The sequence below is a fragment of the Rhea americana genome, unplaced genomic scaffold, assembly GCF_003343005.1.
Source record: "Rhea americana isolate MKP2758 unplaced genomic scaffold, rheAme1 scaffold_121, whole genome shotgun sequence".
NCBI lineage: Eukaryota > Metazoa > Chordata > Aves > Rheiformes > Rheidae > Rhea > Rhea americana.
In genome coordinates this window covers 977,395-988,757 of record NW_028185273.1, presented here as the reverse complement: position 1 = coordinate 988,757, position 11,363 = coordinate 977,395, and positions in this window count along the sequence as shown.

Below are 11,363 nucleotides of genomic sequence, written 5' to 3'. Positions count from 1 at the left end.
CCGGGCGCGCCCGGGCGCAGCCGCCTGCGTTATGGTGCGGAATTAAATGTGTCTACTAATAATCTATAGTCTCCCTCGCCAGGGCAGAGCAGACAAACAAAATTGTCATTCCAAATGAAAAGAAAACACGATTTCTTAGAAGTGTTTAGGAGGGTGCACAGCGGGGCATATTTTCTTTCTTACTGGCAAGAGTTTGTAACTGGATCCCTTAACATTACTGAGAACATGAAAACATGAAACAAAAGTATTGATCCAAGAATTCGCAGAAGAAAAGTATCCAAATACACACTGGTTTGTTTGATTTTTTTTAGAGTTACATCAGATGTTTATTGGGGAAAGTTGAAGCTGGCGATATATCCCTGGCATGCACCATTCAAACATACATGGAGGAGAGTGTTATTTGTGTTGTTAAATTTACATTATGTTCACTTTAATTGCATCAGCTGCTAGAGATATCTAGGAATAATGGCATTTAAGAGGGAAATAGCAGTCATCTTCAGAAGACTGCAGCATAATGGAGGAACCTAATTAATTTAACCTTGCAGTCGTCCATAATGGCTGCACTTTGTCATTTCCACAGATGGAGCTTGAAGGAATTAACAATGTTGTTTATCCCAGCAGACGTCTCTGACTGTGGTTAGCCAATGGCAGATTTCCCACTTAAAGATGCATTTCTTCACTTGGGGGAAACCAGCTCGAGTGCTGGCAATAGCTGTAGAAACTTGCTGGTGTTGTATGTGTGTGGCATATTGAAAAACTCCGAGAAAACGCACAATATCGGTCTCTTTATGGTCTCATCAAGTGACGCTGGAAGAAGATAGAGTGTTTCCTTGCTTGGCACAGCCAAGGCTTTTTTACATCCCTTCAATTTCTCTTTCTTTATTTTCCCCTTCGTTATATTTTTCTTTGGGCTCGTATCCTGCTATTTTTTTAAGAGAAGTAAAATTCAGTACGTGTCTATTCCTAGATTCGCAGAATTCAACCAAATACTTTTCCTAGGTGATCTGCAATGTTCACAGACTTTTTATGCTTGGGAAACCTGAGTAGACTTGAGGTAAGCATTCCTACACACACAAAATACAGTAAAAGCCGGATTATTTGAACAAGATGGTTGTTTATTATTTCAGGAAATAATGCATTTTCCGCGTCGTCATATTCTATGGTGCACACGCCTGCACATGCTCAAGTCACACGTGGGTGTCAGATCAGAATCGAAAAATAAGAAATCCGCTGCTTTGTGGATTCTGGCTATGGAATAATACACCGTGTTCCATGATACTAGGTAGGGAGTAAAGTAAATCAGTAAAATGATCTACACTTATACCTGGAGATATTTAAAGAGTGTTGTTTGGCAACGGTGAGATGGATGATTAGTTATCACGAAAACCCGGGAGTTGAAGGGTTAGCCGTAAGAGCATTATGAGATGAGCGTATTTCAACGCAGTTCTCTCTCCCTACTGTTGTTCTTTATTAAGATAAACGTTTGTGGGTGGCTTAAAGACAAGGGTAGTTATGTTTTCTGTTTACCGTAACAGTGCTTCTGTGTCCTGGGTTAGAYCTTAAAGTGTATTGCCTTTTGTAAAGTTTTGGGGGTGTTTTCAGTTCATTGTTGCGGTTGTTCGCTTGCCTTTTCTTGCACATTTCCGAACGCCAAGTAAAAAGAACTGCTATCCTTGAACTTACACATAACTCCTGCCCCAAATGATAACTTGTTATCATTCTTACATCCTGACCTAGAAGGCGTCTTTTCTATTCTTCCAATGTATGGAGCGGAGTGCAATGGAAAACGATGGCGGCAAGGGTGGGGGTGCTATTAAAATTCATCTTAGCAGTATTTAGTATAAAGCGGTAAAGGTGAGTTGCAGCCTAGGGGACGCCTGGACTGCGTTTYAAGCGTGAGCCGAAGCGGGCACGTTTGCTCGTTGCCTCGACTTGCTAATCCGGCAGGTAGGTATCTCCACCAGCAGCCCGCGCCGTGACGCTAAAAAAACCAGCGCGGGGTGAGGTATTTCAGCGTGGCGTCGATCCCCCCCCCCCACACACACACGTTTTCGGAGCCCGCGGCTCGCTGAAGGAGAGCCTGGCCAGCCGCTGGCGCGGGGCGGCCGCGGCCGCGCAGGGCGCCGCGGAGCCGGTGGGTGACGTGCCCCGTGACGTCACCACGGCGAAGGGGGATCTAAGGATGCCGCTTCGCTAAGCAAAGGCGACTGCCTGCTTCGGGATCCTGTGCAGCGGCCCTCGGGGAGCAAGCGCGTGCATATGCACGCGTAGGTACACACACACGCATGTTCGTGTATACGTGTGTGCGTCTGTGTGTGTGTATAGATATATATACACGTGTATATATATATATCTCCCCGTGGAAAGTGGAAAATAATCAGTGCTTGGCATGGATAGGACTTGGCACACGGGAATTCAGGCTGTGCACTGCACGCAGCGGAGCTCCGGGCACAGGACGAGGCATAAAGCGCAGCATCGCTGTCTTTGGTGCAGGGAAACCTGTCAAATGAGTAAAAAAACCGTCAAAAATGTCAAAGTAAATAAATTCAAAAAAAAAAAAAAAAAGAGCAAACCCGTGGGTGGAGCGTGCGCCTCCTGCGTGCGCACGGCGCGCCCGGACGGAGCGGCAGCACCTGCGGGCAGTGCGCGGCCCCCCGCGGAAAGGGCGGGGGCTGCCTCCGAGTGCGCGGTGCTGGCGAGCTCAGGGCTGCGACTGCAGCGGGGACGTAAGTTTGGGCTCGTGATTTAGGCTATCAGCGTCCCGGTGGCGTGCGCGGCAGCGCATCCCCATCGCGGCGAAYACGGCTTTCCGCGGCGCCTTCCTCTGCCGTGGGACAGTCACCGATTGCCAGTGCTGGTGACATTCCTGGGAAAAAGTGGGGAGCGGGGGACAAGCAAATACAACCCACCAACCAAGCTGCCGCCACTGAAAAAAAAGAAAAAAAAAAAAAGACAATATAAAACCCACTGGCAGGATCGCATTTGGGGTGACCCTCCCCCTCCCCGCTTCTGGGGGAGGCTGGCGGCCTCCCTCCCCTCGGCGTCGGGGAAACGTCCCTGCAGATCCAGCGGGACCTTGCTCTTCCCCAGCCCCCGTCGCCCCCGCTGGTGCTRCTGCGTTGGGGAGGGAGAGGAGGCRGGRAGGGAGRACGGTGGCGGTGGTGAACCGGGCTAAGCGAGCCTGGGAAGTTAAGCAGGAGCAGCTACTTTATAGTAAGGAACGGGGCTGAACCCGCTTTCCCGCCCAGCCGAGCACCGGGGGCCGGGGGCTGCTGCGAGGAGGCGGCATCCTCCTCTTCCTCCTCCTCCTCCGCGTTACGCCTCAGCAGGCTGAAAGCCGCGGAAGCCCAGCGCGGCTCCTCGCAGCGGTCCCTGCGCGGGTGGCCTGAAGCCCAGAGCCAGGGGCCTGGACGAAGGCTCTTGCGGGGTCTCCCCCGGCGGCGAGCCCGTCCGCCCCGCACGCCGCTGGGGTCGGCTCCGGGCACGGCGTTATGCAGAGCGCAGCCGGGCGCCGGAGCAGCGAAGTCGCAAAAGTTTCTCGCAACGTTTCCCGTGGTCGCGCAACGTGAGCTCCCCCTCCGCAGGGCCAGCTCCCCGCACCAGCGCCGGCGCGGCCAGGAGGGGTCACGTACAACTCCAAACCTCCTACGAAAATTAAGAAAAGCATACGAAATCCTAGACAGGCCATAGCAACTGATTTTTATCTACCGTTTTACGCGCTTCATTATCCACCTAAATATAAACCCCCCGTGATTTAATGTAGTTTACGAAGACCACAGGCATTTTTGGCTTTGCTTAGCCTTTTCATTCTAGTTCATCCCCGAGCTGGCAGTGGGCTGACTTCTCTCAGCAGTTGAGTACGTCTGGGGGGGCTGAGACGGGAGTTAGTGAGGGAAAAATGCACCGCGTTCAATGTACTTGTCTTCATGCCGCTTCAGACTGATTTGAGGAGCCCTAAACGCCTCAGACCCCGTGTTTGTGCATTTCCCTGGACGCTTACGCTGTCACCGTGACGTCCCAGTGCAGAATTTCTCTCGAAGCTGGAGATCTCCCTGACCTTCTAGCTACCGGGATTGGCTTTAATCACCATTGTCAGAGAAATAGAATCAGGTGTGGATTTGTTTCAGGCCATGTTTACATCAATCAGTATTTTCGTTACAATCTTGTCAACAGTTTTAATTCAAAACGCATGCTAAAGCAGGAGAAATTAAGCGGTACAAGGGAAAATGTTGTTTTTGCAAAAATGTAATTAAAGACTTTGGCATGGATGAAATATTTTGATTGCACCAGCGGCTAGTGTTTTTCCATGGCTTTATCAGCAACAAGATGGCTCGATGCGGTGTGTGAGAGCGGTCCATAATTTTAGCGCTACGATAGTGGCCTTACAATACAGCCGAGCAAACGGTCTTCTCCTGGCTATTTTCCTGGAAGTCTCAGTTCTATGCAAATACAACACTGCGTTTTCAGGAGGCGCTTGCAGAGGCTGACACGTGCAATGCAAGCAAGGGGAGCGGTGCAGGCAGGGGTAACCTTTTTCCGTGCTCACCTAGCGCAGTCCTTGGGATATAGGAGCCCTCCACCCTCCTTCCCCTCCCTCCCCCCCCCCCACCCCGAGCCGCCCCACGTTTCCCCCTGGGCGCAGCCCCGCAGCCCCCCGCTGAAGCCACCGTCTCCTCCGCTGCGGGCAGAGGGAGGGGGGGAGCTGGCAGAGCCTTTCCGGGCTTCGCACGGCAGACGGCGACGGCTCCGTACGCGTGGTTGCAGGGAAAGCCGCAGCGCACCGAAGGCCGGCAGGGCGCGGGGGCCGGGGCCAGGTTTCCGCCAGATTAAAGCCTAAATCAACAAAGAATCGCTCCTATCTGCGCTGCACTTTTTGCTTAGCTATCTGGACACGTCCGAGGCGCCCTGCGTGCTTCTCTCCGGCTCTTTTCGCTCCCCGTTTTAGGCATCCCCGAGCTCACTTTCCACCTCAAATAGGCCGTTCGCTCGCGATGCTTGCTGTTACATTCCGGGTTTCCAGGGATTTTCTTGCCCACTGAACACCTGCCCTCCCCCCCCCACACACACACCGTCCCACTCCACATTCAAACACGAATGGATTGCTCTGAATTGCTGTTGAAAATGCAATTTTGAACATATGCACTCATTCGTCTCTCCGCTTGGCCTCACATTAAAATATGTCTCTCGGAGGACCTAACATTTTAGATGCCCCGGAAGAGTGCTGAATTTTTGGCTTTCTTACATCTTGCGAAAAGTGAGCCGGAATGAGACCTTTTAACGCCTGTGAAGATGATTTCCAAAACGTTAAAGCTCTAACGTGGCTACTGGCGATTGCTGCGCTCAGGCACCGCAGATCGCCAAAGGGATCAGACACGTTAGCTACTCGTGTTCAGGACGTTATTAAGCACCAGTGATTCATTYTTCCCTCCAACAGGGTATTTTTTTGGTCTCCGAGACGTCTCTCTGCTACGTAGGAAGCCGCTCGAGTGACTGATGGTGGCGTGCAAGCAGCAGCCCGGGCAGCCTCCCGTGGGCCACGTCGAGGTGCCCCGCGGGGGCCGAGCGCGGCTCTGCGATCATTTCACGCGCGAAAGCTTAAAACCACCGCGGAGCCGCGAGCTGCGGGAGCAGYCCGGGAGGAAACGGGTCAAAACACCGGCGGGGGCTCCCTCCCCCCCACCCCACCCCACCCGCCGACGGGGCAGCTCGGCATGCCGAGCCGCGCCGCCGGGGAGCTGGCCCGGCCGCGCCGCAGCCCGCGCGGAGCGGGCCGCGGCCTCGCTGCGCCGGGAGCCGCGGCTCCCCGCGGGGCGCCGAGCCCTGCGCCGTCCCGCTGGACGTCCTTCTCCTCCGCCGGTTATTCTTAGCGCCTTTGCACGCTCAAATTTGCTCATACGATAATATTTACTTAAAGCTCACTGTTTCGTTAACTTTCTTGACACTAAATTCACTTTCTGGAATTTTTCCAGACGTGTGTTCAAAAAATGGCCTCGGAGAAGGTAATCTTAAATTCCAACATTTCCTCCCTCACCCTCAGACAGCTTCCGAGGATGTCGTTCCAATCACTCTAAAATGTCAGAAATGTGTGGCAATGTCTTCATATATTTTTTTTCATAAAACAATCCTCTTCTTTCATGTTCTGAGCATCACAATAAATACTCAATTGTCATGTGAATTCGCAAGGAGCTTAGGAGGTGAAAATGATAAAAGCATATGAACATTCCATTACAAACACATTTTTTTCGAATATACTAAAGGGCTTTCTTTTATAATCCTTCTGAGTATATTGAAATGACAGATATGGAAGAGYTAAATTGTAAACAAAATGATTAAATTACAGAGATCAGCCTCTCAGACTGTAAGGAGTTAAATGCAGCCACAATATTCTAAGGAAAATGAGGAACGTTATATACATATATAAATGCTTTGAGATTCCAAATAAGGCACCTTAGATTAAACTCCTATATTTGGTAAACTGCATTTCCAAATTTGCAATAGTTACTCTCTGCATAACTGCTTCTGTGGATAGTCTCACAGAAAACTGATGCAAGTCCATGTTTACAGAACATGACCTTAAACAAGTGGATTGTCACTCAGAATGGCTCAGCCTTCCATTAATATCTTTGTTATGTATCCAGGGTTCTAATTTCAGGCCTCTGCTTTTGAAGAATCTCATCTAAAATTATATTTGTGAAGCCTAGGATACTTTTCAGATACAATACTCAGTCTGAAGATTAAAATGAACATCAGGAGAAACAAAGAAGCAAGAAAAATGACAAGAGAGTTTAAAATATAGAAGGTAATAAAATAGGATTTCATTGATAATCTAATTTATAATCTGATTTTGAACAGTTATTTCATAGAAGAAAATTCTGTAAGTCCATGTACTCATGAATAGTTTTGCAAGTAGTTTCACTAAAATTACAAACAGAAGTGTCTATAAAATTAATTTTAGCAAGCAGTAGAGATGAATTTACAGATACTGAAGAAAGTCATCAATAGACTTGGAAATCAGAGGGAACTCTACCACTGACTTCTGGGAGAAGTTTCCATCTGCAGTGTGGATTACTATAACATGAAGCAGGAAGATGATCTTTTTCTCTGTTCCATAAAATGGTAAATTGCTTCTTCCTCTCCTCTCTCATCAAATTCCTCCATCTTCACCAGTTTTAGACAGTTTTGCATCAAAAAGATATTCACAGACTAATAGAGTACAAGAAAAAAGTGAGCAGCAGAGCAGAGGGATCTCTCAGGAGGCTTATCCAAAGTTCTATTTTCTAGGTCAGAAAATAATGTAGAGGATAAGAAGTATTTCAGGTATTGAAAAAATAAGCACTACAAAAGAAAATGGGTTCTTTGGGGAAGTCAAAGAAAGCATAACTAAGAATTAGAAGATGAAATGGATTCACTTTCACTTGTCATTTTTCAGTGGACTAGTTGTTACTTGTTTTCTCAAGGGATCCTCTAAAAGAGTAAATGAAGCTCTATTGTCATGTGTGACTTACAAACATGGCATCCCAGGGCCAGCTTATACTGTGTCCCAGTAGTTTCTGTCTCCAGAATGGTCCCACGTTCCATTAGAAACCAATCCTGAAAATTCTCTCTTTACATCTTCACTTTTACTAGTCATAAAAATTCCGTGGGTCAAATTTTTGCCTCTGTTTATATGAAGGTGTAGCTGGGGACAGCATATGACTCTGAAACTGGAAAGTTGAGTTTTAATAGTTCTTGTTTGCACAGGTAAGTCAGGATTATATTCATGGCAGTACTTCTGTTTATAATGCACATGCCAGAACAAAATCTAGCTCATTCTGTCACAGCTGCATACATTTTGCAGGGGACTAGTGGTAAAAATATATTTTAAAAATATTTCTGTTACTAAAGGAAACCAAAAAGATTCCAAACACACAAGAGAGCGTCTACTGACTAAGAAGGTCCCGTTTTTATACTCCCTTTTAGCATGAAACTTCACTTAAGTAAAAATTGACTATTTTAGAAACTGAACTTATTTATGTTCAAGTTGCTTCTAGAAAGTTAAACGTCATCATGACGAGTGCTGGGGGTTTGTTTGTTTGTTTTTTGGTTTTAGTTTTTTTTTTCTTTTACTCTTCAGGGCAAGGCAAGTAGCATGCTACTCTAGATCTGACGCAGAAGGAAAAAGCATAGATAGGGCACAATCATGGCTATGCTAATGAACCCAAGTCTTCAAGTTTGTAAAACCACATTGTATTCTTGAGTGATGAGTTTTGTATTTGGAACACTAACTTAGTTGAAAGAAGTGTAAAGACAGCTCCCCACTGGCAAAATATCTGAGGAGGTTACAGAATGCTGTTTATTCCACCTAGTGTCTGGAATAAATTATGTTCAAGAAATTGGCTCCTGATATTCCTATTTCAGATGAGAATTGTACAGTGTGCTAAGTCCTAACACTTCTAGCCAAACCATAGCCTTCATTAGGATTTGCCATTCATCATACCTGCCAGAAGCTCTCACATCTGGAGAGGTGCTTGTTTTGAGGAGTGAAAGAATAACAGAAAAGAAACAGTTTAGCTTGGAGCTACTGTCAGTTCTCAAAGGCACTGGTCTTCTAAATTTCATAAGTTTTAATTGTCAGTCCTACTAAGTTGCCTTACTCCTACAGAAATTCATTAGCTGTATAAGGAAGTCCCATATTATTTTTTAGGTCTTATATGCCACTTAACATTTCAGATGTTTCTACTACAGATAAAGCTATAATTCCAAGAAGTGACCTGACAGCACTTGGGATGGAAGGGAGAATTCACAACTTGCCTTTATTCCAATGGAAATAGCAGATGCATGACATTTCATGAGATTGGATTCCTGTAAAGAGTGCATAGTCATAGAGTATATGGTAATATTTTAAACATAAACATTTTTAGCTATAAGCATATCAACTATCTATTGTGAATGATATTTTCCTGGACTTACTCACTGCCTAAATATGAAGTAGGCTTCCCTTGATTCTTCTTACAAGATGAACAATTTGTAAAACTTGCAGAAGGGGAAAGTCAACAGAAACATTGCAAAGTGAAAAGTAAGAAATTCTAAAGCACTAACTGCCATAGTACCCAAGTGCTGTAAAAGTTCACCATGGCTACAGGAGGGCGGTTTGCTCTTTTGCTTGGATTACTGGGCTTGCATCTCCAGTGAAACTATGGTTCTCTTTGGATCTCTGTTGCCAGCTCTCTGTTGGATCTCTGTTTACTCAAAGATCTATGCAATATTTTTCCTTAGATGTTGAGTAGGTTGTCATATTTTATTCTGAGGTTTCCTGCACAAAAATAAGTGCTTACCTGGAGTCTTAGATTTGCTCTGGCAAAGATCTTCTTACATACACATGATACGTGTAGGGTTTTTGAAAATTCCACTACTTGCTTAAAATTGGTAAATATCTAGGAAATCTGAATCTTTGAATTCTTACCAGACAAGATTGCTGGGTGAAAAAAAGACACAGGTTGGATATATATGATTAACCTACACCCGACTTAGAAAAAAGGCCATATACCATACAGCAGATAATCAATCATATGTTGAGTCAAAGACTGTGAATTTATGAAGAACATTTTGTGCAGTTTTAGAATTTATTTTTAGAATTTAGAATTTATGATGAGACTTGTCTATTCCATGTATCCCAGATAAAGTACGTTACAGAGATCCTCTTTTTCCATCTTCCTTTCCTTCTTCCAGAGATTTTTCTGTATCCATATGTGCGCCTTTCCATTTCATATTTCACTGCAAGGGAGTAGGTGGACCTGTGACTTTACTATCTCGAGTGTGTCTCTTATAATCTATTGACCCACAGATCACATTCTCCCTCAGGTATGCGTGAGCAATTTAATCTGCCTCCTTGGAATATAAAAATGCTCACCTGAGGAAGCAGTATTCATGCATTATTTATTAGTATGAGCCCATTTTCATGGGTCAAAGTGAGTTTGGCAACTGAATTTAATGGGAATTAAAGGAAGCTCAGTTTAATATCTTAAAATTGTGTTGAATTAGAAATAGTATAATGAAAAAAATATATAAAAATCCAGTATCCAGCAAGTTAAAGTACGGACTAATGGATTAATTAAAAAAAAAAATCTGCACTCCATCTCTGTTTGTCAGTCTGTTTGCACATTGTCCTGTGCTTGACATTTTAGTTCACCCTCTAATGAATTKGCAGGATTTCTACACTGCAGAAGAAACAACTGGAAAAAAGCCATTATTTTTTTTTAAAGGGAGTATATTCTAGCTGATCAGATCCTTCAGCTAGCTATTCTACTGACTCAAATGGCATTGCTTGTGTACTTAAGTGTAAGTTAAGAAAGATCATAAATGCTTGTGGGAACAGAATCTAAATTTGCCTAAATGTAATTTTGCCTGTATGTCTTGTGCTTTCTGAAATGGGCATACAGGCAGACTGAAGGGTTGGGAAGGGAAAATTGCTGAAGAGCATGCACTGAAGAAAAAAAAATATTTGAAATAAATGGAAGAGTTTGAAGAAGGCGGAACTGAGTTACAATACTGTCTTATTTTGCCTGCCCCGGAGAGGATGCTTTCTGGTTTAAGAAAGAGGAAAGGGAGGATGAGGCATCGACTGCAGTGTTCGTATTTATAGCGCAGGTACAAAGATTGTACAGGTACAGGTTGTGCTGCTTCCTTCTGCACCAACTTGTCAAATTGAATAGAAATGCATTCCTTTACTTCAGACTCACACACCAGTGCTTCACGCGGAGTAATGGGTAAACTCCTACCTCCAGTAAATTCATACTTCCAGTATGGGCAAGCAAAGAGAATGTTTTATCACTACTTGTATTGATCTTATACCTGAAGTACGAGAAGCAAGGAATTGCTCTTCCTCTCTTCACAGGMAATGAGGAGGGGATGATGTGATGAGTTTGTGGGTCCTCCGAGGTCCAAGGGGTCAGGTACCACATGCATAGCATGACGCAGATGCATGTCGTGCTTCCATCAAAGTGCAGCTTCTTCCAGCCCAGTGTTCCCATGCTGTCCTCGTCTCCTCGACTCGTTCTTTGCCTCACCCACCAAGGCAGCAGATGACTTTCCGAGCATGGCCAAGGCAGCGGTGTCAGACAAGCCCTCCCTGCCCGGGGATGCTGCAGGGACCCTCCTGGCCGCCCGCCCCCGGCGCCCCCGCGCTGCCGGGGCTGCGCTGGAGCCGCCGGCCCGCTCTGGTGGTGCGGGGCGCTGCGGAAAGCCGCGGTCCAGCGGGGCCCACGCTCCCGCTCCCCCTCCTCCTCTTCCTCCTCCTTCAGAAACACCTTTTCCCTTAAAAATATATATATATGTGTGTGTGTGTGTGTGTGTGTGTGTGTGTGTATACATATATACATACAAGG